Source organism: Octopus sinensis, linkage group LG1 (genome assembly GCF_006345805.1).
Source record: "Octopus sinensis linkage group LG1, ASM634580v1, whole genome shotgun sequence".
NCBI classification, from domain to species: domain Eukaryota; kingdom Metazoa; phylum Mollusca; class Cephalopoda; order Octopoda; family Octopodidae; genus Octopus; species Octopus sinensis.
Window position 1 is genome coordinate 58558168 of NC_042997.1, and position 18367 is coordinate 58576534.

The 18367-nt window shown below is 34.9% G+C and overlaps 1 protein-coding gene and 1 long non-coding RNA gene across 2 annotated transcripts in view; one reads left to right on the forward strand and one right to left on the reverse strand.

Moving 5' to 3' along the window:
* LOC118767619 overlaps positions 1-18367 on the reverse strand; it is a 187474-nt gene that overhangs the window by 86803 nt on the left and 82304 nt on the right. The window lies entirely within an intron of this gene.
* The window catches only part of LOC118762558, a 19001-nt gene continuing 1194 nt past the window's right edge, over positions 561-18367 (forward strand). The window contains exons 1-2 of the long non-coding RNA XR_004998311.1: positions 561-570; positions 5060-5062. This is a non-coding gene — a long non-coding RNA (uncharacterized LOC118762558). The remainder of the gene's footprint in view (positions 571-5059; positions 5063-18367) is intronic.

Sequence of the window (18367 nt, forward strand, 5' to 3'; positions counted from 1 at the left end):
ATTTTTTTGTTATTTTTCATTTGTCCTGCTCGCTTGCGTTCTTAGTGTGCTAAATTTTTCTTGAGAACAATTCTTAGTGGCTGAGTCCCCTTGCGGATCTATCTCTAGCGTAAGAGCGTCCACATAGTGGATTCTCTCTCATATTTGTGGATTAATAATATTTACTGAATCTCAGTCTTTTACGCTAGAACACTGGTGTTTAAATTGATGTTATTAAATTAGTATCCAATTTTTTCACCCTCTTTTTGACTTATATATATATATATATATATAGGGTTAATCCAAACGGGAAAACAGAAAAAACAACAACACGTGGAACAATTACAGTATTATTATTATTAGGCGCTCAGGAAAATGGAAGAAGGAGGGTATGACGTTTCGAGCGGAGCTCTTCGTCGGAAACATAGGAGAAAGAAAGATCCCGAGACGGGAGGACAGAGGAAAAAAATTGCAGGTAGTCTTCACGAGGTCACATACTAAAAAGACGGAAGTGGTAAAAAAGGAGGAAAATGTTTTTTAAAAACAGGAGAGCTGAATCAAAGAGGGAATGGTATATATATATGTGTGTGTGTGTGTGTGTGTGTGTGTGTGTGTGTGGCGTGGCGTATATATAAATATATATGTATATTTATATATGCGTGTGTGCACGTCACTTTGTATGCATATATGTGTGTGTATATATATATATATATGTGTATATATTTATATATATATATATTATATATATATATATATATATATATATAATATATAAATAATATATATTTATATGCATATGTACATACCTACATATATATATATTTTTTTTTTTTTCTGTGTGTGTATATATATATATATATATATGCATTTCTCTCTCTCTTTGTGTATATGTGTATATATATATATATGTGTGTGTGTGTGTGTGTGTATGTATGTATCATCGGCATCCTTAATTCGTTTTAAGGTTCATTTGATTTCAATTTAAAATTTTTACATTTATCTTAATCTACGCCACTACATTTGCATTTATTTTAATTCCATTAAAATCTTTTCTCTTTCACACCGTGTAAACAACTCTCCACTTTCTTGTTCAATCGCATCCCCCTTTCCCTATTTCTTTTACTGCTGTCTTTCTCTTCGCTTTTCGTTGCTGTTGTTGCTCTTCTTCTTCTTCTTCTTCTTCTTCTTCTTATTATTATTATTATTATTATTATTATTATTATTATTATTATTACTATTATTATCATTATTATCATTATTATTGAGTGAATGAGAAAACAGTACACGTCGCAAAAGTGACATACAAGTATTTTAAGCCCAGTATATATACATATATATATATAGGATTTGCAACTACACTTTCTCGTTTGGTTATTATTAGTCAAATAAGAAACTTCAAGCTGCAATAAATTGAAGATTCATTTAAATAACTTAATGACAAGCATTGAGACATTTCTAGGATTTTACACACACACACACACACACACACACACACACACACACACACACACACATATCTGAAATTAATCCTGCATCGGTTTTGATTATAAGTAATTCTAATAGTTCCGACTATCTATTTTTGCAATCATAGTGTAACTGCTCGAATATTTCATTTGTACCATTCATGCAATCAACACGACGCAGTGTTCGTTGCAAGGTCGGTACAGTCTAACCCACGGGCTTCCACACAAATTCCGCCAGCTCATTTTACTTATGAGATTAGAGTGATCCAAGGCTTGGTAAAAAGAACTTGTCCAAGGTATCCTGGAGTGGGATTGAACCTGACGCACTATGATTCTAAAGCAAATTTGTTAAGAATTCGGCTATATTTCCCTGATTGTTGTTTGACTTTGTTTATTATTATATTCCTTATTGTATTGCTAGCGCATTTGGTTTTAGTTTTCTCGGTTTTGCTGCATGTGTTTAGTTCATGTCGGTGCATCAAAGAATTAACCGAAATCACCCAATTTTATTTGAAAACATTACGCACTTCCAGATATCTTTAAACATCACTAGTTAGTGCTGTTTGACAAAATCCATCCAAAGTTTTGGAAATAATCCGTTACGAACTAAGCTTCTAACAGACTTTAGCCTTTTGCTGTAGCAGTATGCCTATTCATATTCCAAGTTGTTTGTTCTATTCACAAGAAAAGAAAACGCCGTTGCTTCAACCTTTAAAAAAAATGTCAAATTTCAAGTAAAAGCAATAATGATAGCCATTTGTATTCTTGTTGCATGTTGTTCTTAGAAACTTTTTTCCTTTAACCTGTATTTCTTTTAACTATTTGGTTAACTATTTCCTAGTTATGTAAACTGAGATAATCAAAGGACATAATTTATAGCACGTGTTTGAACAAGAACAAACGACGGTCGAATATTATTCTACATTTGATTTAAGAGTCCAAGTTTCCAAAGCATATCTATTCATTCATAGAATTGGTTGATCTCCTGAAGAACAGAGTAGCTGCACAAGCTACAAAGAGCAAAATTCAGTTTCAGAGTCGTAATAAGAAGGAAACGTTTTATAATTTTAACTTCCCCCTTTAGTTCCGTTTGTCTTAGGTGTCTTTCAAATGTTGACGATAATAGATATTTTTATTTTCCTTGTGTAAATAAGTAATAATGAATTTAATATTTTTGTGAAGTACATCTATTACAGTGAAGTGCATCGTCTAAGATAAAGGAGCCTCAACGGGAACTCATGATGGAACATTTAAGAAAACTAACGAAAGAGCTTCTACAAACCAACAGAGGCGCATCGGTGTTGTCGCTCAACCTGTAAGAAATAGTGACCATATGCCCCAGAGAGCACTTTACCAACTTTAAAGAGAGGAACGTAGGCTACTATAGTCCTGGATACAATTTCTGAAAATAAGAAGCAATAGTTTTAGGCTGAAGACTTGTTTAGAACTTACCAGAGACAAAAATATAACACCATATCAGATAACAACCGAACTGAGTTAGTTTTAGTTGCAAATTGCTCATTCTCTAGTTCAAAGCCAGCCATTACGCATCATTGCTATCATTTAATAAATACTGATATCTTATGCCGACAAAATGTAATAAATTCCTAGCGAAAGCTGCCTGATACTTATTTTATCAGCGTTGGAGAAATGAAAATGAAAATTAACTCCAGTGGAATTTGAATTCAGAACATAAAGGTATGAAACTTTAAAACGAATGCTGCATGCTATTGACATCTCCTTATCCGCTGCTTCCGTAATTCGTCTCTTTTGTGTCTATAAAGTATTGTTTCTCATATAAGTACAAGGCTACACATTTATTAGAGACTTGTATAGTTGACTGAATGAATCAGCATCAACTCGATACTGCTAGTTATTTTATCAATTCCACACATGTGAAAAGCAAAGTTTTAACCTGTGGGGTTTTTAATGACTTAAAAGAGGAAGAAAAGTTGTCATTAGCTGTTTGAGGTCTTCCGAGACTGGTACAAAGAGGCGAGAAAATTATCCTTAAACGTAATTATCATGTACTAAATGGATATTTGCAATATAATGGAATTCCGCAAAAGACACGCAAAGACCAAAAAATAGTGGTGAACTGGGTGATGGATTAATTCTACCACCGAAGGACAGAAATAATCTTTCGACGGGTCTCCACACAGTCTCTATCCGTCAAATTTCACTCACAAAGCTTTTATAGATCTGAGGCAATGATAGAAGGTAGAACCCAAACTGCCGGGTAGCGTAACTAGATCCCAAACTATGTAGTTGCGATGCAGATTTTTCAAACCACACAACGATGACCCACTCATTCCCTAGGGACATGAAACGAAATATTATAAGGCATGTAACATTTACTCGATCGCTTTTACCCACACCACAATCATTTGTTATTATTTGCTGTGTTAAAGGCGGTGAGATGGCAAAATCGTTAGTGCATCATTTCGATCGCCACCTCACATTCTGTGTTCAAATGCAGCCCAGATCAATTTTTCCATTCGTCGATAAATTAAAGTACCAGTCACGTACGGGTGTCTGATATCGCTCTTACCGGACCTCTCCTTGTACCTAAATCAGAAACAATTATTATTTACTATGTATAAAATATTGATTTACATCATTAATATAAGGCCAGAAATGTGTAGAATAGGATTATAATCAATATCGTCAGAGTATTGCTGGTATATATTATGTCTGCTCCAGCAGATTGAAATGTAAATTAGATCCTACTTAAACTGGAACCCAAACTATAGAAAGACGAAACTAAATAATTTATAACCACCTACAGTTTCTACCTTCCGCCACAGTTTCATTGTTTTTTTTTATTTTTAAACTATTAAGAATCTTCAAATCAATAAAGTTAGAACCAGCTTTTTTCTCTCTATAAAGTACATTCAATTTAAACGATTGATAGCTTGTTTTTGTTTCGTTTCTTTAAGTTCAATTATATGAAATCTTACTTGCCTGAAAATTATGGGAGGAAGACGTAATTACTATTTAATCTAAAATCGGTGTTGCATCGTATAACCAATATAGAAAAACCCATTAATGTAGTATATTTTACCATTATTCGAGAAATTTTGTTGAAATGGCACGGCTTCTTAAAGAAATATTTATTCAGCAGTATGAATATTCATGGATGTTTTCTAAAGTTGGATATAAAGATTACCTTTTGGTATTAATACAGCTTCCGTAGCTAATAATGAAAATAATAATGAAAATAACTATGACAACAACAATGCTATTAATAATAATAATAATAATAATAATAATAATAATAATAATAATAATGGTTTCAAATTTTTCCAAAAAGGAGGCATTTTGGTCTAAGGGATGATTCAATTACATCGACCCCAGTGTTTCACTGGTACTTAATTTATCGACCCCAAAAGGATGAAAGGCAAAGTCGACCTCGGCAACGCGCACTATCAGCTGGGAAAGAACGGACTTCGTCTCAACCACCTTCTTTTTATAGATGATTTAAAACTGTTCGCAAAAACAGATCCTGAAATGGAAAGGCTGGTTGAGACTGTATAGATGTTCAGCAAGGATACAGAGATGGAATTCAGTGTCTCGGAGTGAACAATGCTCACTTTGAAACGGAGGGAAAAATACAGATTGTAAGGGCATAGAATTGCCAAACGGAGAGAGAATGGAAGACCTAGATGATGATGGGTGCAAGTACCTTGGGATCCTGGAGCTGGACAATATCTTGCACAGAGAAATGAAAGACAAGGTCATCACTGAATAATTCAAGCGCCTCAAATTTCTCTTGAAATCAAAACACAACTCAAGGAACCTTGTGACTGCCATCAACATATGGGCTGCTGCTTTTTCTTCCTTCAAATCAGGACTCACGCCATTAGCCACAAAGAATAATCTCTAATTCGAGCCTACTCTAAGCTACTAAGAATGCGTGCGGCAACTTGAAGATCCACCCACCACACGTGATAGACTGGCGGCAGCACAGGCGCGAAAGCTACGTTGTTATCCTCATTCTGTAAACGGTGGGTTTTAACGGGTGGAGAGCTGAACCATCCTGGGGTACAGAGGATTCGTAATCTAGACTATGGTTTAAAAGTTCACCACACCATAGTGGGTTACACCATGGTTTCCCTGCTTTGTGGCAGAAGTAGGAAGAAAGAGTGAGAGAAAGTTGTGGTGAAAGAGTACAGCGGGGTTCACTCCACCCCACCCCACCGCCGGGCTCGTGGAGCTTAGGTGTTTTTGCTCAATAAACACTCACAATGCCCGGTCTGGGAATCGAAACTGCGTTCTTACGACCGCGTGTTCGTTGCCCTAACCACTGGGCCATTGCACCTCCACTGGGCTGTTGCTGTAGTCCGCTACAGTGCACCCATCCTGAAAGATGTGGCAGCTACGAGAGTCAAATATAAAGGTTGTCCCTATTGTTATCGGAGCGTTGGGCTCAATACCACCCAACCTGAAGAAACAAATGGAAACTTTAAAAATACCCTACAATCTAGGTGTATTGTAAAAATCGGCGTTACTTGGAATTGCACGCATATTATGTAAAGTACTGTCAATCTGAGACACTTGTTGTCACTTGACAGACAGTGCAAACCCCGGTAGACACAATATCTTCAATTAATAACACCACGATATTGGATACTGTGCGACATCTTAATAAATAATAATAATGATAATAATAATGATAATAATAATAATAATAATAATAATAATAATAATAATAATAATAATAATAATATTATTATTATCATCTTATATGTATACATACATATATATATATATACATACATATACATATACATATACATACATACATACATACATACATACATACATACATACATACATACACATATATATACATATATATATATATATATATATATATATATATATATGCGTGTGTGTACCCGTGTATGCGTGCTTGTATTTGCATTTTATCATTAATATTGATTTGAAATGTTTTCCCAAATAGCAAAAGTGTGTAACTGTCCAAGGGTGGGGAATTTGATTTGAAGACACATTCGTTATATTTTAGCATTATTTTACAAATAATTTGAAATTTGATTCATTGGTTCTGCAGTGATCGGAATATATTGTTTATATTTTGTAGAAATCTTAAGCATGAACAGCATTTACAAATATTTACTGTACACGCGTGCGCACACGCACACACACAAATTTTGAGTAGTTTTGCTAGAAAAATTTTAAATATATTCTGTATATTTGCGCACCTTTCTCGGTGTGTGCGTTGGCCGAATTGATAACGTAGAATGACATTATTCACGTTATTGTTGAAATGTTAAATGAAATGGATACGAGTATAATGAAGTGTCAGGTTTACTGAGTTGGATCAAATTGCTTGTTTAACCAGCAGTTTAATGAAAGCATCTCAGTTGTTTTGAATTGGCTCTAAGTGATATTTCTATAGCTGTGCAGACCTCCAGTATAAAACTTCAAAAGTAAGTTTATAATAGTCCCTGTTAATGGAAAATTCAGCACGAAATTAAGATACTGAGACGTTTGAATGAACACTCTATCGACTTATTGGAAATTTTAACATGCAGAATTCGTTCAGTCAATTTAAATATAAATATTGAGTAATTGCTTAAAAATTAATAAATAAAATAAAGTATGCTACAAACATAAAAATACTTGAATGTTTAAAAGATTATTAATCAGGTTGAATAATACCATTTTATGCACTGTACGTTTATTGCTCGTGAATTTGTAAAGAACTTTATCAGAATATTGAAATTGAAGTCTTCAGAGACAGGAACACAAGTCAGACAGATGCCATCAAACTTCTCTATTCTGATCAAAACAATTTTTTTTCTCCGGTGTGCAATTTAGCGAAAGAGCTAGCTCCTATCCAATTCTTCAAATATGTTTTCGCATGTAATGCGTATACTGAACAACAGTGTGTGTATTGAAAGTCATCCGTATAAAAATTAATTACCAGCGACATGGAGTAAAACGTAAGAAGAAGTTCATAGAGATCAAGGGTAGCATAATTCAGAAAGTGACACAATCTCAAGCATAGGAAGAACAAGAAGTAACCATAGAATAATAGACCCATGATATAAATACTGAAATGGTAAGAGTAGTCAGAACCAATGAGCTTTCTTCAAGATTTAATTGGAATAATCTGCCAAAATTGACTTTTATTCTACGAAGAAATAAAAAAAAAATACGATGTAGTTTGAGATTACTGGAGAAGGAAGTACTTGAAAATGGTCAACAAAACAATACATGAATTAGAAGGATATCATATACAGCATTGCCTTGGGCCCTCATCTGCTGGAGTTGTGACATATGATGTATCTAAGGGATTTGAAGGCCATCACTCTCCATGTTTGAACTTAAAAGCGAAAGAAGAGAAATAGAAAGAGAACAACCTATTTCGATTTCGAAAGGATTAAAGGTGAAGTTGACTCCGTTCTTGAGCACAAAAAGTAGGAAAAATACCGCAAGGCATTCTATCCGACCCTCTAATGTATTCTAGAAATAGTTACTTCTAAAGATAGTATTTGAATATTTAGAGTGCAGTGCAACGGTGGTAAGCTACTGGCAAGACTAGTCATAGAGGCCATATTAGATTTTCTGTTTGAATTATTTTATATCTGTTTCCTTGTAACCAGGATTTACTGAAATCGTTGACACAAAACATTTTTTGGAAAAAGTATGAACTCCACTGGATTCACCCACCATTGACGCATTACATGAACTGGATGGCTTTGGTGGATAATCCAACGGCCAATTAAAGAATGTGCAGCACTTTCAGTATATTCAGAATCTGTCGGGCTTAAAACAAGCCAGAACAGACACACAGGGATGGTCGAAAAAATAGTTACCCTTCTAGGAGAATAGATATCATGCATGCGTGCAATAAATGATATACACATTCATTACGACAATTTCTACGACATATAATGCCATATAATTTCTGTTTATAGCTTCTGACTAAAACATTCTTTTAAAAGAATTTGAGAAACTACAGGAATAGCAGAAGCTACAAATAAAAGAGTAAAACTTATTTGATAATGTGTTGTGTGGGCAAAAACTACTTAAATATATGGAACTTCAGTAATGGTGAAAAATATAACATTGAGAAAAACGTGAATAAGATGGCGTGGGTCTTCGCAATTGCATACAGCCTACGGTGATTCTTCCCCACAAACTGATCATTTCAAATATACTCACACAAAACAACATAAGTCAACCAAAGGGATATGAGTTGATGTTGATGTTATAACTGAAATTTGCATAACTTTCTCATTTCGTTATCTGAACGTTCGTGTATTTGCTATTAGTGGAAGAAAATTAGAGAATTGAAATAAAGAAAAGACAAAGGAATTGAGGCATTGAAGTTGAGGCATTTATATCATATATAAAAAAAAGAAAAGAATTAGGGTGAGAGCCTTTCGCGGTCACTAAACTTGCCAAAAATAGAAGCCGGATCTTTTGCAGTCAAAACACTGTTTTAAATAAAGGATACATTAAATAATATAGACACCGATACACTAAATAAATGAATGAATAAATAAATAAATAAATAAATAAATAAATAAAAGATGTTACATTACATTTAACCCGTTTGGATCATAGACTGGTGCGATCTGAAGCTGAAACAATAATTAGAAAACAATGAAGATGGTAGGGGTTCGCTTCTTTGCTTGCAATATATATTGGGTGCAGATTGCATCAACAACCAGCTGGAGGAGGCTCCTCCTAGGGTTAAAAACGGCATTAACATCGATTCCAACGGAACAGCCATACTGATGTGGTGATAAACATTACTTCTCAGTGTAGTTAGTACTTTGATTTCTTATGGAGATTTTCTAACTAGTTACTTTGAATGTTTAAATGGCTTTGTGTTCACTTATGTTTTATAAATAAATGAAAAGTGATAGTGTTGTTGAAATTTATTATGATCATACTTCTGATGCTGATGATGATGATCTTCATGAAACCCTTAAAAATATGATTTTTATAGAAATAGTCTCAAAGTTTATGTTTTGTGGAAACGCTGTGAGTCAATCACCAGTAGGTATTTGTATCCATCTTATCAACTCTGGTGATTATTCCAAATAGTCTGACGAGGAAGGGAGTCTCAAAGCAATCGCTTGACCTGCTAGAAATAGTAGTCAAATCATACCCCTACTGTTTTCAAAGAAAGAATACGTTAGACAATGTAATCTTATTTATCCCTAAAAAAAAAAAAAACACAGCAGTTACGTGCGATATGTTATTGATCATATTGGTTTCAAATTTTGGCACAAGGCCAGAAATTACGGAGGAGCAGACAAATCGATTACATCGACCTTAGAGCTCGACTGGTACTTATTTCTAACGACCCCGGAAGGATGAAAGGCAAAGTTGACTTCAGTGGAATTTGAACTCAGAACTCAAAGACGGACAAAACGCTGCTAATGATTCTTTCAGCTTGCTACCTTAATGTTGGTGATCTGGATTGATATTTGTCTTGCTCAATCAGGACAAAACTTGTGCAAAAGAACAACAACAAAAACAGCTACGAAGAATAAAAGTAAAGTCGACTTCGACAAGATTTAAATTCAGAAGACAAAGATAGATAGCTAAATACCTGAAGTTATTTTTTTCTTCGATTCTCTATGAATTATAACAATAATGGATACGTTGCTAATTATTTAAAAGGAAAAGGACTACAAACTGAACTATCCCCCAGAATTTAACTGGGACTTATTTTGTAGATCCACCAAGAGTAACTTTATCGGTTGTGAACTCAGAACAGAAAAATATCACATGGTAGAATCGGTAGAGTCGCGGACAGAAGCCTTATGACATAGGGTTACGTACTTTTACATTCCCAGTTCAAGTCCTACCAAGATCAGCTTTGCTTTTCTCCTGTTTGGAGTTGGTGAAAATAAATATCATTTATATACTAGGGGCAAATAAGCTGACTAATTTTCTTTATGGTCACCACCACTCACATATGCAAATATACACAGCCACACGTTAGAAATAATTATTAGTGTGGCCAGAAAAGTTAACTTCAGTAGATTGAGGGATTAGAAATTATTATTATTACTACAATAACCACGACAAAATCAATGCAATTTTAAATTCAACAAAATTGATTAACGGAAAATAAATTGAGAAAAGAATTTTATCAACGTGTGATTATAACGCTATAAACCCCAAGGATTTGACAAGCGAATTAAATAGATTTTGTTGACTGCGGACATTTATCATGTCGACTATATCACACAATCCGCGCATTATATCGCGAATGTCAACTGGGATCACTGATTAAGATATTTTTTATAGAAGTATTTAGCCTATGGATGGCTTCCAAAAGTGATAGCTGATAGCTTTAAACAATAACGAACGGTTCAAAAATTAATTAACGAATACTGCTTGTGTTTTCACTATGTTTAGTTTTCTCTTTAGAAATCTTATAAAAAGTGCGAAAAAAAAAAAGAGAAAATGATAAGAAAGAATATCAAACAGTGAGTTGGTAAAGACATTAACACATAGGGTATAATAATAGTTGCAGTATTTGCTCTGGAAATTTCAGTAGCCAGTAGGATCAAATTTACAGTTCATTGTGTTGCAGAAGGTTAAAGCGGTGAGCTGCACACGCCAGGCAAAATGCATTAGTTCTGAGTTCAAATTCCGCTGACGTCGACTTTGACTTTTATATCCTTTCGTGGTCGATAAAATAAGTACCAGCTAAGCACTGGGGTCAATGTAACTCCTCAGAAACTGCTGGTCTTGTACCAAATTTTGAAAGCTTTATCTTAGTGAAGGTTAAGGCGGCAAGTTGACGGAATCGTCGGGCAAAATGCTTAGCGAGATTTCGTCCGTCTTTACGTTTTGGGCTCAAATCCCGCCAGGTCGGCTTTACCTTTTATCCTTTCAGAGTCAATAAAATACGTACCAGTCGACCAGTGGGGTCGATGTAAACGACTATCCCCTTCCCCAAAATATCAGGCCCTGTGCCTGTAACAGAAAGCGTGATTTGGGGGAAGGTTAAGGTGGTGAGTTATCAGAATCGTTGCTACTCCGGTCAAACTACTTAGCGACATTTCTTCCGACTTTACATTCTGAGTTCTAATGTCGCAGAGATCAACTTTGCTATTCATCCTTTCGATGTGATAAAATAGGCCACAGTTGAGCGCTGGGGGCGATGTAATCGATTTTCTCGTACCATCAAATTGCTGGTCTTTTGCTAAAATAAGAAAGAATTATTTGGGGGAATATTCTATGGTGTAATGGTTAGCACTCATGATTCTGAATCCAACGACCCAAGTTCAAATCTTAGTAGACCTTAATGTGATCTCTCATTTTCAAAGGCGATTTCTTAGCATCGCCACACCACTGGTTGAAGCTAGTAAAAGTAAAACAACCCTTGAAAAGGGTGTATGTGGGAGGAAATAATTGAAAAGCAGTGAAAGATGCAGGACTGATGATCATTACTTGTTATTTCATTTTTTAGAAATAAATAAATTGTGATACACCGGAATTAAAATGAAATGTTAAATATAAAATAAGTACCGGTCATGTACCAGGGGCGATACAGTAAGCTGTTTCTTCTCACAAATTTCTAGTCTTGCGCCCATTTTGGAAATCACTATTTTAAATCAACAGAGTAGAAGAGTGCTATTACACCTAAATGACTTGACATGTTTACCTCACATTTTATCTCTAATCCATATTTTCCTCCAGACAACTTTACCTTCCACAGATCCAAGGTAGGATATCCCTGCTTGAACATTCCTATGATAGATTCATTCCAGCCATGACTGTTCGGTCTTTCCTTTTCAGTCATAGAGTATTTAGAGCAACGTAAAATATTTAGAGTATCAGTTTATGTGTCCTTCCTTCTTTCTCTTTTATATTTTCGAGCAAAACACTCCCCGTCCAATAGACAGTGCTGAGTTGTGAAACATTTAAACCAAATTTTCTCAAAACTTGTCCGACCGTCCTATTTTGTGGCATTATTTCAAGCCATCCGGCTTTTTTGCATAAACTGCACGTGCATTTTTCTCGTGTGCGCGTAGTATCGATTGCAACAACTGATGTACTTGCGCGTACAAATGTACGTTCCCACGGCTTTGTCGATCACATTCTCACCTGGAATCGATTTTTGTAATTTTCTCCAGACTTATACACGTCCTGATACCGTCGGTATCTACATATCAAATTTGAGCGCAATCGGATGCAGGATGCCCGAGATCCTAGAAGAAACACACACACACACACAGACAGAACGGATTGTATATAATAGATCAGACAGTAAGATTGCAATAAATTTCTCTGCTGTTTTTAGCATCTCCTTTGGGAGTTGATTAAATAAGTATCAGTAATGTAAAAAAAAAGTTGATTGGACGATTTATTTCCCCAGGGCTCGTGTCAGAGAAATCGATGTTAAAAAAGGTAAAATCTGTAATGATTATATAGTTACACCATGAGTTTTTATATAGAAGCGCTATACCTGTTGAACAGATTTTCATTAGTAGGTAATCCAAGAAAGAGCAGCAGAAACCATAGTATTTGCACACTTCCCTGTCCCACATTGAGAGATAAGGATAGTTGAAGATTTTGCTGTTGTGATTGTTTGACAATAGGTCAATTCTAACTGAGCAGGCCTATTATATCTATCTATCTATCTATCTATCTATCTATCTATCTATCTATCTATCTATCTATCTATCTATCTATCTGTCTGTCTGTATGTCTGTATGTCTGTATGTCTGTCTGCCTGTCTGTCTGCCTGCCTGCCTGTCTGTATGTCTGTATGTCTGTCTGCCTGTCTGTCTGCCTGCCTGCCTGTCTGTCTGTCTGTCTGTCTGTCTGTATGTATGTATGTATATATATAAATTCCATTCGCACCCATACATCATTTTAGGGCATGTCTAGAATTACATTATATTGTATATGTCCCTAATTTAAAACACCACGGTGTGATCTGAGGAAGAAGTGACTGCTCTTTCTAGAGGGATGAGTGACCACGTAGAGGCTCCCTTGTTGAACTGTATATGTTGATACTGCTGACGTTCAGTCTGAAGATCTGTACATTGACATTTCGAGGGTAAATGAGAGACGTAGGGAAAGTACTCAAAGGAACCCTATTCTGTTGAATGCACACTCTGTAGCATGTATGCTCATGAAACAAGCATACTCGCGCACGCACACACACACACACACCACACACACACACACACCACACACACACACAAAAGCAAGCTAGTCTCGCAAATCTTTATCATTGCTTTCACTATTTCTCTAATATCCAACGGGGAATGTTACAGGAATCCAGAAATGCATACTTGATGCATTCCTCGTTCAGAAATAGATGAAAATATATTCTATGATGACACTAGGAAGAAAAAACTCGTAATCAGATATCACACGTATGAAAATAATGTGATCGTCTAAGAATAATAAATTGGTGGCTTGCTATGGGTTTGCTTATGCCACTACTCACACTAGCATTTGAAACATTCGATTTGAGACTAGCTGAGATCAAGACTAAAACTCGGTAAATACTAGCTACTGCCAGAAATTCCCATTTCAGTAATAATACTGACCGTATCTACCAAAAACAAAAACAATAAATTAGAGTCTTAAGATGGATTTAAACAGCCTTTGAAAGTTGCATCGTTATTCCCTCTGCACCTAGCATCCAAGTGATTCCAGGTATCAAACTGGATATATGAGGTAAATAGCATTATGAGAATTGCAGAGGTGCTCTTCAGACTGTTTTCTAACTAATGACTAAGGATACAGTCCTAGGAAAGCTGCACTACACAACAGAACATTAAGTGAAAACTTTAATACAAGGCTATATTGTTAGAAAACTTCAAAGTAATAATGATATTGGTTTCAAATTTTGGCAAGAGACCAGCAATTTGTGTGAAGCGGGTATGTCAATTACATCGAACTCAGTGTTCAACTGGTACTTATTTTATCGACACCAAATGGATGAAAGGCAAAGACGACGTCGGCAGAATGCGAACTCAAAACGTGAACTCGGAACGTAAATACGGATGAAATGCTGCCAAGCATTTTATCTGATGTGATAACAATTCTTCCGGCTCGCCTCCTTCAAGAAATAATAACATTTAACTCTCATACTGAAGGCTGTACTTTTGCAATCAAAGAACAAAAATAAGAAACTGCTTGTTGCACAAAAGGGATAAAGATGCAAGTAGAATGCCTAGATGTGACAGCCGTTGCAAACTCTGAGGAATTAGCACCACATGTAACCTACATCATACACAACTATGTAAAATAGAATATTGATATTCTCTACTTGAGAGACATGATATCAGGATTACAACACTATAAGTCACAAAGATAACAACATAAGATGTTATAGTGATATAGTGATGAATATTCCATTAGCATTTTCTGTAATATGGAAAATGCAGGTGGAAGATTCCAGTCAAAACGGTTACAAAAATGTAGAAATAAGAGACCAGATATAATTATCTAAGTAAGGGAAAAGAAAATGTGTATAGTAGCAGACAGTTGTTGTTTAGCAGACGTTAATGTAATGTTTAGAATAAACATAAAGAAAGCACTTAAGTCAAATTAATTAGAAATCAACAGATACTATATTTGGACTATAACTTCAGATTTATACCAGTAATTATTGGGCATTTGGTTAAGTAATCACTTCAAACTGCAGTCTTGAGATGCTTAGTTTGAAAAAAAACTAGAAATGGTAGCGGTAGTTAGGATATTACATTAGAAAAAAAAGTAATTGAACTGAAAAGATGTAAAATATTCGATAAGTTTGCCCTCTAGTATGTAGATATACATAATATAGGCATACAAATATGTATGTGTATAGGTACATAGATCAAAGTATATGGATCATACATGCAAATGACATGACTGCATGTACGCACGTATACGTTTGCTCATATATAAATGACTACTTATTTTATGTTGTCTAAGTTCCAGTGAAGGAGCTTTGTTTCTAGGTTGAAGACTAATTCTTTCACTACAAAAGTAATTAACTGAAAAACGAAAACGAAAAGTATAAGCACGCACATATGTACACAGATTTGATTTTGGTCATACCTTTGTGGGCAAATCAGCCTTGTCTTACCTGGGTACGCATGTATTTGATGTTATTGTGTTTGTATATATACAAACGTATATATAGATATTATACGCACACACAAGCACAATGATACACATGCATACGCTAATACACACAAATATGCACTCACACGTACACGTACACACACACACACACACACACAAACAAGGCTACACTCAAACGTACACACACGCGCGTGCCGTTGCGCGCACATACACACACACACCACACACACACACACACACACACACTCACACACACACACACACACACACACACACACACACACACATACACACACACACGTCTGTCTCTCAATGTCTACGGACGAACACAAATTTGTTTCCGTAAAGAGGAGATATAGAGAGAAGACAAATTTGATGAGTTGTACGAGGTCAACAGATGTTTTCATATGGATTATTTGTTGAATATATTAAGCAACAGCATTCTGCAATATGAAGTTGATTACAAGGAAAAATGAAAAGAATAAAAAGAACATGACAATGATTGAAGTTATAATGTTTATGATAATGACTTCTTTACGTTAAGCAGAAAAAAATCAATGTTTGTAGGAGTGAAATCGACCGAACCAACACGAGTATAGCTGGAGGGGTTAACATCAAAACTGATTCTGAAGGGATTTAAACTAAATACCTTTAAGAACTACATTCGATGCTCTGTCAAATCTGTCGATGAAGATGAAGCTATTAATAACTTGATGGTATATTCTGTTTGAAATAATTTTTGCAAACTGGCTCATACGAGACATATGGCGAAAGGATACCAACAGCTTGTAAACTTCTCTCCTTTGGTATCACTCGAAATCAAACGCAGGTCGAATATATTTTCTTGACAATCCTATCAGGGTGATTAATATATTTCTTAACTTGTAATTTCATACAAAAAGCAGCATAATTATGCGCACATGATAAGCAGTTGGGTAATGTGAATTGTGAGAGACCATCAGAAACAAATGGATTTGTACTGTATAAAAAAAAGTGCGTTGATATGTAGGGTTAAGGACCTCAAACACAGTGTTTTATTATAGCACTTAAAGTTATTTAAAAAAGAAGCTAAATAAGAAGAGCTAACACGTTTGAAATCCGGTAAATTATACACAGAACTGATGCTGATGCAGACAAGAATATTATTTATCAGAGACTGTACAGCTAATGGCTTAAAGTAGAAGCATGAAAGCGTTCTTACAACTCAAGATCAAAGCATCTACTTCAAGAAGTACCAGGAAAAATACCAACACAATACATATATACATAATGCATACATACATACATACATACATACATACATACATACATACATACATACACACATACATGTATGTACATATATACATACATACATATACACATGTATGTATGTATGTATGTATGTATGTATGTATGTATGTATGTATGTATGTATGTAAGTAAATACATATAAATAGATAAGTAGATATATATACACACACAGAGCCGTCCCCTTCGACACTGAGGACAGATTTCGAAAATTAAAAAACAAATAACATTTGGAAATGGAAATATTAAGACTGAGAATGAGTTTAGAATGGACTTTTTTGTACTGAGGTGTATGTGTTTGAGCGTGTATAAAAATGTGTACTGATGGCTTATATTATGCTATCTGGTGCATTTTAAAAAATATACTAATGCTCTACAGTATGTTTGCATTGTCATTTTCTAAGGTCAGTAGATACATATGTATCACAAAATCTATTTCAAAGAAGTTAAAACTGGTTTGCTAGAGCATATAGAAAAGCTAAATTTTCGCTAGAGCTAATGATGAGTGTACTGATTCTATAGTGTATAATTTTTTCATACAAAAGATCACTTAGCCGATATTTGTTCCTTATATGGATTATAGCTATTCTTCTTCTTCAGAAGTCTAATAGTTATTCTTTGATCATGAATGCAGAATGTTGTGGATTCTGCTCACCTATTAGATTCGATATATTCATCCAGGTATTAATCAATAGTTTAGTTGATATACAGGATATTAGATGACGGATATTTTTGCTATTTCATTGCATGTCTTTACAGTTGTTCATTATTGTCATATGTGTCAAAAGTATGCCTATTTTTCCTGCTATTCGGATTTAGATTTTTGCTGTTAAAATTTAATCCATTTCTTTGGAAGAATTTAATTACTATAGTGTCAATTGATTTATTGCTTCTCAAATACTATAGTCAATAATAATAGTTAATTGGAAATGTATAAATAACTGCCTTCTTAAATTGATATTCATAATCTCCCGTTATTTTCTGCACGGTCTTTATCCGATTTGCAATGCAGTGTGTCACGTTTATTGAAGAAATTCTTAATGTAGTCTGCATCGACCAGGTATAGCAAAATCATATGATAATGTTGCTAAAGTAAAAGTGTTAAAGGTATTGATAACGATTTTGTTATTAAAGTAAGTTTTAGACAGGTGTGTTTCATAAATGTCAGTGAATTTTTAAAAGATACGAAGTTTAGCTTCAACAATTCCGATCAGTGTCTTTCTGTAAACCGTTTCACATTCACACAGAACGATCTTCAACATCGTCATATGTATCTCTTTTCAATCATTTTTGCCCTAGTTGGGTGGAGTCTGAACGAGCCTCCTGGTTCTAAAGACCACAAGGGTGTCCGGAGTTATACCCCATTGTGAGAACGAAGAGGAGGCAAATTAGGCTCGCAATACAGGGTGGAAGGCCCAGTTGCTACATGTATGACTATAAAAACTATACTAGAGCCTTCTGACCAAAAGAATTGAAATGGAAAATAAATAAATAAATATGTAACGGACTGCGGAGATGGTGGCAAATACAAGATCCTGATG